Genomic DNA, 17,682 nt, shown 5'->3' with positions numbered 1-17,682 from the left:
GTATTCCTGCGACTATCATTACAGATAACGCAGCAAACTTGAACAGTCACTTGATGGGAGATGTATGCGAGCAATTCAAAATAACGCATAGGAATTCTACTCCTTATCGGCCAAAGGCCAATGGCGCTGTAGAAGCGGCAAACAAAAACATCAAGAAGATTTTGAGGAAAACGATCCAAAGTTCCCGACAGTGGCATGAGCAGTTACCATTTGCATTATTGGGGTATCGCACTACGGTACGCACATCGGTAGGAGCGACTCCTTATCTTTTGGTTTATGGGACCGAGGCTGTAATACCGGCAGAGGTAGAAATTCCTTCTCTTCGAACCATTGTCGAAGCGGAAATCGAAGACAGCGAGTGGGTCAAGACTCGGTTAGAGCAATTGACTTTGATTGACGAAAAGCGAATGGCCGCGGTTTGTCACGGACAGTTGTACCAACGAAGAATGGCCCGTGCTTACAACAAGAAAGTCCGGCCCAGGAATTTCGAAATAGGTCAGCTGGTACTGAGGCGTATTCTGCCGCATCATGAGGAAGCCAAAGGGAAGTTTGCTCCAAATTGGAAAGGCCCATACATCATAAGGAAGATATTGCCAAGAGGAGCGTTGTATTTAGGTGATATCGAAGGAAATGACCCCGAAACAGCAGTAAATGCAGATGCAGTCAAGAGATACTACGTCTAAATTATACTCCAGTGGTCCTGACACATTTGAAAATGACGAAGGTCTTATTCCCCACTACTCCCAAACACTACCCAATTCTCTCTACAAGCCTTTGGGCCGCTTACAAAAAAAAAACAAAAAAAAAACAAAACATTGATTGAGGCCTGAACTACGTTTGACTTGATTCCGAAAGGATACGTAGGCAGCCTCTCCCTGAGGTTCAGTCACACCAACAATAAAATCCCATTCACCCTGAAATTAAAACCGGGGCACGTCGAGTAGTTTAGAAGTTAGTATCATCTACCTCTATTTACCAAGCACAAAGCCTTCAGATCAATTACCAAAGATAGTGGGAAACCAATAAGCGTCACAAATGGAGACCGGCACACTCTGAATTGAGAGAGATAAAATGAGAGAGTCTCGTCGGTGAAAACCTTCGGGCACCACGAGGCGACGGGAGTAGAGAAACCAAAATGAGAGAGCTTGTTTAGTAAAAACTCACAAAGAGTGCTATCAAGCGATTACAGGAAGAGAAATGAGAGAGGTCAGCCGACAAAAACCCGCAAAGGGCGCTGTTGGCTGAAAAGAATGGCTCCACCCCAAAGAGGTCTCGGCAAAGTTCCACCGGTTTGAAATCACAGATCCGTTCTGGTTCAGGGAAACTCAAGTTCATGGAAGGTCAGGCGTCCAGTCCAAAGAGCATGTCATGTCATTTAAAGCCAGCGTTACCTTCCTCAGATAAGTCTTTCTCGTCCCAAAAGGGACACTCCCTTCGTGAAATTTGTTTTTCTCCTTTCTTTGTTTCTCTTCGAATCCTTTTTTATGTTTTAACCCCAAGTTCAAGATACACCGGAGAGGGCAGGTGGCAGGTTTGTTTTCACGGAATTCCGTTTCATAAAGGAAAACACCCCGTTTCGTTGGTACGTCTGTTCAAACTTTATAAATCATGATGTTTGATGACGTTTGAAGTAAAGAGGAAAAAGAGAAATTTCCCCCAGCAAGTCCGCCTTCGGACGAATCCCCACAGAGTCTCTCCTTGTACCATCCCCCACAAAGTATCCCCAATATATATTAAAAAAAAAAAATCCCCGTTGGAATTTCCCCAGCACATCCCCAACGAGTCCCTTTGTAAAAATTCCCCAAGAAGCTTACCCCAACAAATCCTAGAAAGCCCGCTTTGAAACAAATACCCAGCATGCCCCATTGTACAAAATCCACACAAAGAATCCACTTTGTAAATATTCCCCCACAGAGTTTCCTTTTGTACAAATCCCCACAGAATACCTCCAATAAAATCCCCGTTGAGAACCTCCAAGCAAAACTGGACAAAAAAAAGAGAAAAAAAGAGGAAAAGAAAAAAGAAGGAGAGCCTTACGAAGCAAGTCATCACAGAATCTAGAAATACAAGCCTGAGCAGTCTAAAGGGTTTCGCCATTTGAATCAAATCAATGGCGGGACTTCGCAACAGAAATAGAGACGCAACAAAGCAACTGGGAACGATCAAGGTCACCGAACCGACCGTCATTTCCGAACTAACAATTGTTCTTTGTCTGAAAAGTTGAAACAGGTATAATCCAAGACAACCGTGCAAGAAGCAGGTGTCGCCCAAAGAGGAAGGTACACGGGTACAAGAAATACTTTGGCAATGATGAATTCACTCGAAAGGTAAGTTTCCACGAAACCCCCTTTTATCTTCTACTAAAACAAGAAAATTCAAAAAAAGAGGTCGCTTAGTATTCTCGAACTTTGTCCCCAGCCAGCCAGCATTAGGGTTTTAAACCCTAAACTGAGCTTTTCCATGCAATCAGCATTAGGTTTTTAAACCCTAAACTGAATTTTTCCTTTAGTCAGCATTAGGGTTTTAAACCCTAAACTGAACTTTTTTCCATTCAGCCAGCATTAGGGTTTTAAACCCTAAACTGAGCTTTTCCATGCAATCAGCATTAGGGTTTTAAACCCTAAACTGAATTTTTCCTTTAGTCAGCATTAGGATTTTAAACCCTAAACTGAACTTTTTTCCATTCAGCCAGCATTAGGGTTTTAAACCCTAAACTGAGCTTTTCCATGCAATCAGCATTAGGGTTTTAAACCCTAAACTGAATTTTTCCTTTAGTCAGCATTAGGGTTTTAAACCCTAAACTGAACTTTTTTCCCATTCAGCCAGCATTAGGGTTTTAAACCCTAAACTGAGCTTTTCCATGCAATCAGCATTAGGGTTTTAAACCCTAAACTGAATTTTTCCTTTAGTCAGCATTAGGGTTTTAAACCCTAAACTGAACTTTTTTCCATTCAGCCAGCATTAGGGTTTTAAACCCTAAACTGAGCTTTTTCATGCAATCAACATTAGGGTTTTAAACCCTAAACTGAACTTTTTTCCATTCAGCCAGCATTAGGGTTTTAAACCCTAAACTGAGCTTTTCCATGCAATCAGCATTAGGGTTTTAAACCCTAAACTGAATTTTTCCTTTAGTCAGCATTAGGGTTTTAAACCCTAAACTGAACTTTTTTCCATTCAGCCAGCATTAGGGTTTTAAACCCTAAACTGAGCTTTTTCATGCAATCAACATTAGGGTTTTAAACCCTAAACTGAACTTTTTCAATTCAGTCAGCATTAGGGTTTTAAACCCTAAACTGAGCTTTTCCATTCAGCCAGCATTAGGGTTTTAAACCCTAAACTGAGCTTTTCCATGCAGTCAGCATTAGGGTTTTAAACCCTAAACTGAATTTTTCCTTTAGTTAGTATTAGGGTTTTAAACCCTAAACTGAACTTTTTTCCATTCAGCCAGCATTAGGGTTTTAACCCTAAACTGAGCTTTTCCATGCAGTCAACATTAGGGGTTTAAACCCTAAACTGAGCTTTTTCATGCAATCAACATTAGGGTTTTAAACCCTAAACTGAACTTTTTCAATTCAGTCAGCATTAGGGTTTTAAACCCTAAACTGAGCTTTTCCATTCAACCAGCATTAGGGTTTTAAACCCTAAACTGAGCTTTTCCATGCAGTCAACATTAGGGTTTTAAACCCTAAACTGAATTTTTCCTTTAGTTAGTATTAGGGTTGTAAACCCTAAACTGAACTTTTTTCCATTCAGCCAACATTAGGGTTTTTAACCCTAAACTGAGCTTTTCCATGCAGTCAGCATTAGGGTTTTAAACCTTAAACTGAATTTTTCCTTCAGTCAGCATTAGGGTTTTAAACCCTAAACTGAGCTTTTCCATGCAGTCAACATTAGGGTTTTAAACCCTAAACTGAATTTTTCCTTTAGTCAGCATTAGGATTTTAAACCCTAAACTGAACTTTTTTCCATTCAGCCAGCATTAGGGTTTTAAATCCTAAACTGAACTTTTCCATGCAATCAGCATTAGGGTTTTAAACCCTAAACTGAATTTTTCCTTTAGTCAGCATTAGGGTTTTAAACCCTAAACTGAACTTTTTTCCCATTCAGCCAGCATTAGGGTTTTAAACCCTAAACTGAGCTTTTCCATGCAATCAGCATTAGGTTTTTAAACCCTAAACTGAATTTTTCCTTTAGTCAGCATTAGGGTTTTAAACCCTAAACTGAACTTTTTTCCATTCAGCCAGCATTAGGGTTTTAAACCCTAAATTGAGCTTTTTCATGCAATCAACATTAGGGTTTTAAACCCTAAACTGAATTTTTCCTTTAGTCAGCATTAGGGTTTTAAACCCTAAACTGAACTTTTTTCCATTCAGCCAACATTAGGGTTTTAAATCCTAAACTGAACTTTTCCATGCAATCAGCATTAGGGTTTTAAACCCTAAACTGAATTTTTCCTTTAGTCAGCATTAGGGTTTTAAACCCTAAACTGAACTTTTTTCCCATTCAGCCAGCATTAGGGTTTTAAACCCTAAACTGAGCTTTTCCATGCAATCAGCATTAGGGTTTTAAACCCTAAACTGAATTTTTCCTTTAGTCAGCATTAGGGTTTTAAACCCTAAACTGAACTTTTTTCCATTCAGCCAGCATTAGGGTTTTAAACCCTAAACTGAGCTTTTTCATGCAATCAACATTAGGGTTTTAAACCCTAAACTGAACTTTTTTCCATTCAGCCAGCATTAGGGTTTTTAACCCTAAACTGAGCTTTTCCATGCAATCAGCATTAGGGTTTTAAACCCTAAACTGAATTTTTCCTTTAGTCAGCATTAGGATTTTAAACCCTAAACTGAACTTTTTTCCATTCAGCCAGCATTAGGGTTTTAAACCCTAAACTGAGCTTTTTCATGCAATCAACATTAGGGTTTTAAACCCTAAACTGAACTTTTTCAATTCAGTCAGCATTAGGGTTTTAAACCCTAAACTGAGCTTTTCCATTCAGCCAGCATTAGGGTTTTAAACCCTAAACTGAGCTTTTCCATGCAGTCAGCATTAGGGTTTTAAACCCTAAACTGAATTTTTCCTTTAGTTAGTATTAGGGTTTTAAACCCTAAACTGAACTTTTTTCCATTCAGCCAGCATTAGGGTTTTTAACCCTAAACTGAGCTTTTCCATGCAGTCAGCATTAGGGTTTTAAACCCTAAACTGAGCTTTTTCATGCAATCAACATTAGGGTTTTAAACCCTAAACTGAACTTTTTCAATTCAGTCAGCATTAAGGTTTTAAACCCTAAACTGAGCTTTTCCATTCAACCAGCATTAGGGTTTTAAACCCTAAACTGAGCTTTTCCATGCAGTCAGCATTAGGGTTTTAAACCCTAAACTGAATTTTTCCTTTAGTTAGTATTAGGGTTTTAAACCCTAAACTGAACTTTTTTCCATTCAGCCAGCATTAGGGTTTTTAACCCTAAACTGAGCTTTTTCATGCAGTCAGCATTAGGGTTTTAAACCCTAAACTGAATTTTTCCTTTAGTCAGCATTAGGGTTTTAAACCCTAAACTGAACTTTTTTCCATTCAGCCAACATTAGGGTTTTAAACCCTAAACTGAGCTTTTTCATGCAATCAACATTAGGGTTTTAAACCCTAAACTGAACTTTTTTCCTTTCAGCCAGCATTAGGGTTTTAAACCCTAAACTGAGCTTTTCCATGCAATCAGCATTAGGGTTTTAAACCCTAAACTGAATTTTTCCTCTAGTCAGCATTAGGGTTTTAAACCCTAAACTGAACTTTTTTCCATTCAGCCAGCATTAGGGTTTTAAACCCTAAACTGAGCTTTTTCATGCAATCAACATTAGGGTTTTAAACCCTAAACTGAATTTTTCCATTTAGTCAGCATTAGGGTTTTTAAACCCTAAACTGAACTTTTCCCCAGTTGGTCGGTATTAGAGTTTCAACTCTAAACTGAACTTCTCCCAGCTAGTCGGTATTAGGGCTCCAACCCTAAACTAAGCATTCATACCTTCTTTCATCAATTTTATGAACTTCTTGGCGAATAATTCACGAAATTTTCCTAGTGAAACTGGGGCAGAAAATTTCGTTCGTTTGTTTTTCCCGCAGGTCTAACCTCGAGCCACACGGATCGAAACGACCCACAAGATGAGTCTCAACTCAGAATCTAAGAAAAAAAAAGAAAAAAAAAGATGTCCCGAGACACCGGAGAAAATGGAAGGCGGATCGCTCCAAGATTTGATTAAGGTCCCGAACCCCGCCAATCGCGTCTCACTCAGTATCCCAGAGATTAAACAAGTCGCCGCAACTCGCAAGCATCAAGATTCAGATCGAAGTCTCCAAGCACAATCAGCTAAGACCCCAAGATCAAGTCGCAAAAGAATCATAGATAGTGATCTTGTAACTAGCAGTTGACATACGTATAAGTATTTAGTTCAGTTTCAATTTTTCCTTGGTTGTAATAAGGCGGTCAGTAAAGCAACGGTGACAACAGCAACAGCAGTAACAACAAGCATTGCAGTCCCATGGCAGTCTCAGCTGCCAAAACTTCCCGAACTACATTGACCTGATTCCTGTTTAGCCCAGGATATGTAGGAAATCTTTGAAGCAAGATTCGGTCAAAACTTTCAAAACATGCTTCACACGGAGTAGTCCATAGGCAAAAATCGCTCATACCCGCTCACTTTATCTTTGCACGAAAACTCTTCGTGTTTCCGAACAAAGAGGGGCAGCTGTGAGCACGTGATTTTTGTTTCGCGCGACAATCGCTCCAAAAGAAATAAAAAAAATGTGACAAATGGTCCTGCTATACAGGTTTTGGATTTTTGTGTGGCATATTCGTTAGTTATCTGTAATCCCGTCCGTGTTTATTTTATTCAATAAATAAATAAATAAAAAATGTGCATCTTTCATTTTTGTTTCTGTCATTAAGTGATGTTAGTATAATTAATGTAAAATGTTGTTTATGGTTTTACATGGTATTATGTGGTAAATTAATTCAAAAAAAAATATAATAATAAAAGAGAAGAAAGAATTCTCGGATTGGGCCAGTCCAATTTTAAACAAATTGGCCCAAACAAACCCAGCCCAAAACCATGCTTTCCCGGTCCATAACCAGCCTACTTCAAGAACGTCCAAACGACGCCGTTTTAATCCAGGCTGATCTGAGCCGTTGATCTCTGAAAGATCAACGGCCAAGATCTCTCACCCCGTACCCACTAACAGACCCGACCCGTCTCACCCGGACCGACCTCAACCCCTTACCCTTGAAACGACACCGTTCCCCATTAGTCGAAGGATCCTGGCCCTTCATCGTGTCTCATCCAACGGCCAGGATCCATCTATCCACTAACTATATAAACCAAGATCTCTCACCCCGCACCCTAGTCCAACCCCCCCTGCCTTAGGTCGTCTTCATCAGACCTCAGGCCTCCAAACCCTAGCCGCCCCTGTATTCTTCACCATGAAAGCCGGCGGCATGGACGCCGGTAACCACACCCTTAACACCATAGAACCCCCTTGCCATCCTGAACCTGGATCTTTTAACCACACACTTCGAATCCCCTCCCACCTTCTCGAATCTTCATTTGAAGATTCGAGTTGGAACCTGACTTACCCCAATCGACCTCAACTTCACACCAGATAGTCCCTAGACCCCCCTCGTGACCAAACCATGCTCGGTTTGGTCCGAATCTGACCAGAGAAACATGAATCCCAGATCTGACTTTTGGAACCCTAGGGTCCCTCATCACTGGTCTGTATCCGTTTGAGCCGAGGTATTTAGGGTCTAATGGACTTTAGTCGAAGTGTTCTCAAAACACTTCGATTAAAGTCATTTCAACCCCAAGAAGGGCCTGTTCGAATCCAAGCCAAGACTCTTTGATTTTTCGGGATTTAAGGTGAGTTTTTGTTTTCCTTTTGTTTTATTTTTAGTTCATGAGCTGATTAAAGGTCTGTTCGTTGGCCAAATGTCTTGTGTAATTTGTTGTCTTTGAATTTTTTATCAACTGTTGATTGTCCACTTTGCCTGTACCCTTTTGTTTGATCGAATGTTTCCTCATTCACTGATAATGTGTGTGTATGTGAACTGCCTAATTGACCGAATCAAAATTGTTTGAGTAATCAATCCCCAAGTTAACCTCTGTATTGACATGTGCAATCTGACCCCTTGTTTATACTGTTTGATTCTAATCCTTGGCTTTGATTGTGTATGTTGTAACTGGTATAGTCGATTCGATACATGTCGTCAAATAGTTTTTAGCTGTTTGAATGGTAACAACTTGATTTGTCTTGCTGAACATTGTTTGAATTAAGAATCAACTATAGCTACTTACCTTTGATATATTTGAATCATAAATGTAAAGGGATTGGTTTTGTCTAATTGCAATCTGAATTGATAGCATGTGCCCTTGTGCACAACATGTGCATAAAGGCCCTTTTTGAATTAAAATAGTTTGACAGCATGTGCTTTCAGAACACACCCCTGCTGCCCATACCCTGCTTTAGTTTAAGAAGTATTAAACCTCACTTAAAAGAGTAAGTTTGCCAGGGAATATCATGGGGGGTTTATACTTAAATAGCTAAGTGGAATCTGAAAAGAGGATAGCACGTGGGAGGTTGTCTGATTGGTCTAACAGGCTGTTAAAGGGGTGATGTTAAGGCTTATAAAAGGGGGGGACATTTTGATAGAGAAAAGGGGGAGAATGAATCATTGAGGGCTGAAGTTCTGAAAGACAAAAAAAACTGAGAGGAGTTCTTTTGATAACTCAAATAGATTTCAAGACTGAAAATTGGCACTGTTTTGTTTAAGAAGAAAAGAGATAGTGAGAGGGATATCATAAAGAGGCACATACAGACACATTGAGAGAAGCTATATATACAGATAGAGAGTGAACAAGAAACAGAGAATATACAGAAATTTCAGGAAAAACTGTTTTCTGTTTGGGTTTCATTTGCTGTCAACCTGTTGGGCTGTACTGATTCTTCCAAGTCTCAATTGAGATTACTGGTGGTATTTCGTGCTTATTTTCCTTTGAGTTGGTCTGCCTGGAGTTTCGTTTATGCTACGCTGCCTACTGCTGTCATTTTCCACTTTTTCCTCGTCTATAATTGTATCTTGCACCGGAATTTGTCTTGTTGTTGTTATCTGTTACTGCTGCTGTTTCGCTTACACTGTTGCTCAACTGACTCTCTTGATTTCTTCATTGTAAGCATCTCCTCAGGTACACACTTCGAATCTGTCTGATGTAACTGATGTCGCAATGAAAGTTGAATTGAAAGATCTGAAGAATTTTTAATCATCTGTTGCCTTACTTACGGCTTTGCGAATATTGTTAAAGTTGTATAAATCCTTTAATTTGTAGCCTAATAGAGAATACATTAGTAAGTTTGTACTTAATTAATGTTTATGTTGATCTGAAACTGTGGTATTTGATTCATTTAGAAGCATACAGGATGTAAATACAGTTCATGGAATGTGAAACTATTCAATATGATTGTTAGAATTGAACTCACTCTTTCAGCATGCTTTGAATAGGTAGGGGCAAATGGTTGTTAAATCTAGCCAAATATAATACAGTTTTGAATCACCCAGTCTCAATTTCTTTGGGCAGTTTATAGGACTAGTTTTTCCTTTAATAAGGAATTCTATTAATCCTGCTTAAACGAGTTAATTTAAATCCGATTTAAGGATGTTGTTCGGATTAAGTGTTGAATTTTGTCAATCTCGCATGTAACTTCTTTGTCCAATTAAAGCATGTTTCACAAGGTATGACGTCCCTCCATTTTATAAAATAATTAATCAGAAATTGATAAGGATCCGGGTTAGGCCAAAGCATATACTTGAATTAACATGCATCTTTCTTCTTCCATTTTTTAGACAAACGCAGTTAGAAATGTAGTTGATTTAGGATATACTTTCTAAAATAGAGACGAGCCTCGCCAAATAAAAAATGCAACATTTGCGGGGCCCTCAAGAACTAACCATAATAAATATTTTAGAATTCAGGATAGGCCGTTTAGTGAATTTCATGGCCTTCTCCAAAAATAATAACGCGTTAGACTCTTTAGGCGCGGCTTAATTAAACTATATTCTTAAACTCGGGTGCACATTGATGTGACCCGAATCCAAAATCTCAACAGAGTCGAAATGTGTCGACGACCACGGGTGCATTGATTGTGACGTGGTTCGAGATGCATTTTCACGACGTTGCAATTCTATAAAAATAAATGATAATAATAAAAGCGGTTTAAACTTAATAAAAGCACGTAAGTCATAACATATATTTAAATCAGATATTTAGCCATTATAACAATTTAAGCGACCGTGCTAGAACCACGGGATTCGAGGGTGCCTAACACCTTCCCTCGGGTCAACAGAATTCCTTACTTAGAATTTCTGGTTCGCAGACTTCATTTGGAAAAGTCGAATATTTTCCTCGATTTGGGATTCAAGATAAACCGGTGACTTGGGACACCAAAAGCCAAACCTTTCCCAAGTGGCGACTCTGAATTAAATAAATAATCCCATTTCGAATATTTTCACTTAAATTGGAAAAACTCCCCTCGCGCATTTAACCCTTCGGGGCGGGCGCGCAAAAAGGAGGTGTGACATGTACTGTTCATTTCAATGGTGAAACTGGTTATGAGGTTTCTGAGGGTGGTGATAGATATACAGTGAACCTAGTGGAGAAAAAATGTACTTGCAGATCCTGGCAGTTGACTGGCATCCCATGGCCTCATACTGTCAGGGCACTAAAATACGAGAAAAAAAATCCAATGACTGAAATTATTTGGTGGCACAGCAAGGAAGCTTACATGATGACATATAGGGCCAAGTTGATGCCTGTTAGAGGTGAAAAGTTCTGGAAAGTATTACCAGAACATGCTATGGACCCTCCTCCACGTGCCAAAACTGTTGGAAGGCCAAAAGTCAAAAGAAATAGGGAGAAGGATGAGGCTAACAAGAGACAAGGAGATTGGGCTGCATCAAGAAGGGGAACTAGAATGACATGCAGCATTTGTGGTGAACTAGACCACAATTCAAGGACATGCAAGGTACTTGCTTCTTAAATTATTATCTTTCTTCTTATATAATTGCAGTTATTCTTAACTTAATAGAAAGTTTTTCTTTTTAATAGGTTGGTGGTGAAGGAAATGTTGAGGATGTTAGTTGTTCAGCCCCTCAACCAACTCAACCAACACAAGAAGGTGAACGTGAAAGTGAATTTGTGTTCATGCCTACACCAAGAGTACCAATACAACAAGCAGAACCCTTTGGTGATGGTAGTGAGCATGAAAGTGACCCTGCTTTAATGCCTAAGATTATTTCTGAAGATCAAACACGACTACTGATGAGGCAGCAACAATTGGCCTCAGCAGGGACAAGAGTCATCTCTTTCAAACGAGATCATTCAGTTATCCCACTGATCTTCCTTACTCACCTATTAAGCTCACTTGGAAAGGCAAAGAAGCTGTGACTGGAAATCAATTGGAAGTGGCAAGACAAAGGAAAGTCGGAAAGTTGAAGTGCAGGAAACTCAATGGGAACTCACAAATCTAGGAATCTTGGTTATTGTATGTAGTTGCAAATCTGCAAACTCACAGAACCCTTTTGTTTTGATGTTTTGGTTGGTACAACATTGCTGTTTGGTTTATGTTTAGTTGCAAATATTACTTCAGTGCTGTTTGGTTTAGCAGTTGTTTTGTAAACATGTTTTGATGGTTGGACAGTGTTGTTTTGTAGTAGCAGTAAACTAAAATTTTGATGCAGTGCTGTTTCTGTTAGCAGCAGTAAATTAATATTACATCAGTGCTGTTTGTTTTGATATTTTGCTGGACAGTGTTGTTTTGGTTTAGTTTGCACATCAGTGCTATTTTGTTGCAGCTGTTTTGACAGTGTTTATTTTGTTGGTAGCAGTGCTGGTAGTTTGCTGGGTAGTAGGTTGATGTGTACTGCATATGGTCGAGACTTAGTTTGCTGGACAGTGTTAATTTGCACAGCAGTGCTGTTTCTACTGCATATTAGTTTGCACAGCAGTGCTGTTTCTACTGCATATGGTCGAGACTTAGTTCGTTGGATAGTGTTAGTTTGCACATCTGTGTTGGTCGAGACTTAGCCATAGTTGGCTACTGCATATGATTGATGTGTATTTGGCTACATCATTTAAACCTTGCTCGATTTTGTCATCCCCTCACCTCTCAAATCACCATGGAAGAACAGACATGGAGGAACTTAGGTTTTTGTTTGGAAATGGGGGTCTTCTGCCTTCGCGTTGATATTTGGAATCCTCTTATTTGGAACTGGAGCGGATTTATGAAATGGCCCGCTTATATGGCTGCCATGTCATGGCTTTTGTGGATGCCATATAGGATACAAAGTGCTGATAGGAATGAGCCGTTAGATTGAAGGCATTAGTGGCCCATTTTGCTAACGGGGAGGACTTTTTTGGCCCAATTTAGTAACGGAGGACACAAGTGAGCTATATACATAGTTAAGCATATTTTTGGACCAAAATAAAGGAGGCCGAAGTTGTGCACCAAAATCCTTGTTTCTGCTCCAGAATATAGGTAATCCCAAAAGAGCCAACACAAAGCCTGCTAAATCGGGAAGTGAAAAAAAAGTTGCATTGCTGAATCAAAGCAGAAAGAAGCAGCCACCAAAAAAATGAAGACAACCAAAGGTGGCAAAGTCATGAACCCTACCGATGCTTATCGCAAGGAAATTCGCAAACGCGAATTGAAAAGGGTAAAATTTCTCAATGCACTTCTTATAAATTCAATTTAACTAGTTGGAGTTGGCTATATATCTATTTTCAAGAATCCATTTCGATTCAGTATTCAATATTTAGTCCTGTTCCAGGTTGCCTTAGTCCCAAACAAGTTGGAGTAGGCTAAATCCTCTTTTTCCATTTGAATTCATCTCAAGCCAACATTATACAAAATAAAAATAAAAAGGAGTTCTAGGAGTTGTATATTGGCTGTTTCAATCTATTTTACAGCATATTGACGACCTTTCATGCTTTGTATGGAGGTTTTGGAGTGTCGCCACTCACATGCTTCTAAAGATTCTTGCTCAATTCTGGCTTTCTATTGCAAAATATAGGAATATCAGGATACTGAATAATTAAAAACAAAAAGATGGTTTTTTACTTATGGTTAAAATCTGTCAATAATGCTTGATTGTACCTTTTCCTTTCACAGAACAAGAAAGAAAGGAAGAAGGTGAGAGAAGTTGGTATCTTAAAGAAGGATCCGGAGCAACTAAAAGATCAGATTCAGAAACTAGAAATGATGAGTAAGTTGCTGCACATTTTGAAATTTGTTGTATGCTACTTGTATATCTAGCTGGGTGGGACAGGTGTCGGACATGGCTGGTTGTTTCGTTCCCTTTTTTTTTTTTTAAAAATATTTGTGTGGTGATGTTAAGATTGTGGAGCTAGTGTAGGGCAGTGGAAAAAGAGTACCTTGGTTCTCATATAGCAGACATATTTAAAATTATGTGACCTACTGTGGTTAAACTTATGAGTCATTTGAAGAAACTTTGAGCAAGACTGATGGAACATAAATATCTTGCACCTGCTTGGTGCTTTGTTCTGGAAATGAAACTTATTCTTATCCAAAAAAAGTGATGAAGTATAAACTTAGAGAAATTGCAAGTGACTAAGAACTAGTTTGGATTTGTTGAAGACCTAATTAAGTTAATAAAAACACCCATAAGAAAATAAGTAAATAAAAGTGTGCCCTTTCTAACAATTTTTAAATGAGATAGTCATACACTTCTACATGGTATCAGAGCAAGGTCTTTTGTTCGACTCTCACACGTCACCCATTATCATAAAGAATTTCCATATGCTTGATTCATAAAAAAGAATCACACTTACACGTGAAGGGATAGATAAAAGTGTGCTTTCTCTAACCACTTAAGCTTTTAGGTGAAATGACTACACTTCTATAGGATTTATGCCCTGATATATTACAATAAGAGATAATATTTATACTAACACTACCGATAGAAAATTTTAAGAGAGAAAGAAGGACCTTCACATGACATTCATTGGCTTAGAAAAAAGTTGTCATGTGTGATAACGTACATACAAGATGTTCCCGATAAACATGCATTTACATTAAGGATCTGCCTTGAGTCCTGTATTTGTTACTCTAGTTATGGATGAGCTAACCAATATAAGATGATATTGTGTCAATTGACTAAAATAAAGAGAGAGTCAACCAAAATTTAGAACTGTAAAAAAGCACTATGTAGAGTTAGATTTCTAGGATAGGTAAAAGTAATTCAATATATCATTTTAACACCACAAACAAATTGACAAGACACTCGAGGCTCTAAGCAAAAGGCATGAAGCAAAGCACATGCTTCTTCAAACTTCAAAGTGAAGTGCACGATTAATTGAATATATATATATACACACATCAAATTGCAATTAAAATTACTATTTTAGCATCCAATATACAATAGTGACACATGAGATGCAATTGAAGCATTACCAAAATATAATTTCAACAAGGTCAACTAAAATGATAGAAGGTCAGTTGCGATGGTTTGGCCATATCGTAGATCTTCATATGCAATTATGCACTTGTTCTTAGGTGCGACAATTTGATTACTCAAAGTGATAAGATGAGACGAGGTAGATTTAAAGTTTAATGAGAAAGAATTATATTAGAAACGTATAAGCTTGGGAAATCAATGCGAACTTAAAGGATTCATATAGACAATAACAACTAGGTCAGGTGCTTGTTAGGTGTCCTTTATTCTAACTAGAGATTTTGTATAGGGTAGTGTGTGATTTTGAAAATCTCTATTTTTAGAGAATTCCCAATTGCTTGCGAGTCATTTTTTTTAGTAATTGCATGAAATGATTTGAATAGAGTGGGATGGGTATAGATGATTTTTATTACCAAATCCAATGTCCTAGGAATTGATCGATTGATTGATAACATTGTGGTGTGTAGTTCCTGATCGCTAATTTTTTGAATTACTAGGTTGTACAGCATGACTAACCAGCAAGTTGTACTCTTATTTAATGTTATTTTAGTTTCAGAGCTTCTATCTTTACTCCTAAAGTGACAAAAATCCATTTTGATAAATGATAATTGCTGCTTTACATGAAACTTTAAGTTTTTTTTTTTTTTGGCTGGAGCTCATCTTTGGCGCCACCAGGAATAGAAAAGGTGTTGCATGTGGAATTTTGGAGAGCTCTTGCGCAAATTTTATGGACATGCATCATGCTCATGGAATAAAATGGCATTAGAATTAGTTGTAGGGCTGGCTATCAAAATGTTCTCATGCTCAGGGAATAAAATGACATTAGAATTAGTTGTAGGGCTGGCTACAAGGAAAAAAAGATAAGTTGTTGGAGCTTGGATTGTCCAGAATTTCGTTTAAAATTGTGTTTATCTTATTCTTATTTTAATATGAAGATGTTTTGACATACACAGAGGCTGAAGGTGCTCTAGACAAAGCAAGGAAACATAAAAAGAGACAACTTGAGGATACACTTAATCTTGTTCTCAAGAAAAGAAAGGTAAGGTTTCCTATGTAAAATATTCAGATACCTCTGTGCAAATTGAGTTATTTGAGATCTAATGTAACCCAAAAAGAATAAACTAGAGTTTATTTCTAGTTTTTCACAACTTGAGTTAATTATATCTGAATTTTTTTTCTTTCACGAGGAGCTGATCATTATGATCTAAATTTAATATGTGCAACTCATTGCTGCATGGCAAGGTTCGAGAGTTCTGACAGGAAATGTAAATGTTGGAATACTACTACTCGGGCGACTTTTCTGGTCGATTTGGAGAGAGAATAAGCTATCTTTAAATGAAAAAGAGGCTGTTCACTAGCTAGGATGCATTAGATGACATTCTTCTACAAGTCGCAAAATTCGCAGGCCAAAGATGTCTGACAATCTGCTGCTGTATCCTCCACCGCCACCATTTGACAGTGTCTGTTTTTTCCTTATCCCTCTCCATTTATATGTACAAGTTATGAAAAAAATTCAGCTTAACTATTTTTGAAACCAAACAAGAAATATATATGTTACCCCCTCTGATCCAGTTTATGGGACCCCATTTCCTTTTTAGTTTGATTTATTAATAATGAACCCCTTTTTAAATATGGAAATAATTTTAACTTGAACTTTTCATTTTAGCCTTAATGACAAGCTTTTATAGCCATACAAACTTTATGACATGTTTGAGATCACAAGTTTTAAAATTCTTATTGCCACAAAATATTATGACATGTTTAGCACCACAAGTTTCAAAAATTTTCTCTTCTTTCTCGTATTTCCAAGTCAAATAAGATCACCTAAATTGAAACAAAGGGAGTAATAATTAAGATTTGGACTAGGTATAGACATCGAGGGTGCTAATTAGCTTGTAAAGAGATACATATATTTGGTGATGTCAGTACTACTCGTCTTTCGTGCTAGCTATTTGATAAAGTGAAATCACATGGAGTCGACAAATACTCTAGATTCTTCTAGAAACTCCTGATTTTGTTCCTCCACCTGATTGACAACATAGGTTGAAAGGTATCTTTTTTTGAGATTATTTCCTGTTTGATGTGTTGAAGTGTGTGACCATCTCTATTCTTGGTTTACCCAACGTTGGACCTTATATCATGTTTTCCACACTCCGGATGTCTAGGCCATTTGGGGGTGTTAGAGACTAGAGTCCTACATCGAGAGAATGAGTTGTTTCTCCTTGTGTAGTCTTAAGACAATCCTTACGTCATGAGCTAGCTTTTGGAGTTTAAATCAGGCCCAAGGTCCATTTCTTAACATTTTTTTTTGATAAGGTAAACGTTTTATTAATAAGGTATCAAGATGGTAAAAAAAGTTACAGAGAACACCCCAAAACAGTCATATCCTATAAGCTTCCAAGTAAATCCAGAAACTCTAAAAACTTTTGATGTTCTGTTGATACACTGCTTTTACACCAATAAAATAAGTTGTGAATACATTTGTTTCTAATTCTAAAAATGTGCTCCCTATGTCTTTCAAAACAAGCCTGGTTCCTTTCCAGCCATAAAGTCCAGAAGATGCATAATGGGATGGTTCTCCATATTTGCTTCAGTCTTCTAAGTACTCTTTGACTATACCACTCTTCCAACAAGCTCCTAACAGTCGGTGGCATCACCCAAGAAATTCCACATATGTTCAAGAATAAATCCCAACATTGTCTAGCAATTCTACAATGAAGCATAATATGATTCACTGATTCTTGATCTCCTTCACATAAATAGCATCTATTGCTAAGATTAAAACCTCCTTTTTGCAAATTGTCGTGTGTCAAACATGCTTCCCAAGTTGCTATCCAACCAAAGCATGCCACCTTGGCTGGAGCTTTTGTCTTCCATATCATCTTCCATGGCCAATTATCCACCCTGTGTCTTGACTGTTTAATCAGCATATTGTAATAACTTTTGACTGAAAACTTTTTTATCCTTTTCCTCTGCCCAGATCAATGCATCCATCTTACTATGATTAATTGAGACTGAATCAAGCTGCTGAAGTAAGAAACAATAGTCTTCTATCTCCCAGTCGTTCAGGTTTCTTCTGAGCTCCACTTGCCAGCCTGATTCTGTGAAAAAATTAGCAATCACTCCTCCCTTATTAAGGGAATAGTTGAATAGAGAAGGATACTTAGATTTCAAGC

At 38.0% G+C, this 17,682-nt stretch overlaps 1 pseudogene; it reads left to right on the top strand.

Annotated features, from left to right (window-relative positions):
• The first annotated feature begins 12,667 nt into the window (after positions 1 to 12,667).
• LOC104245670 (protein EARLY FLOWERING 5-like) overlaps positions 12,668 to 17,682 on the top strand; it is a 59,470-nt pseudogene continuing 54,455 nt past the window's right edge.

This window comes from Nicotiana sylvestris, chromosome 6 (genome assembly GCF_000393655.2).
Source record: "Nicotiana sylvestris chromosome 6, ASM39365v2, whole genome shotgun sequence".
Lineage (NCBI taxonomy): Eukaryota > Viridiplantae > Streptophyta > Magnoliopsida > Solanales > Solanaceae > Nicotiana > Nicotiana sylvestris.
Note: the sequence above shows the minus strand (reverse complement) of the source record. Positions and strands in the feature narration are given on the sequence as shown.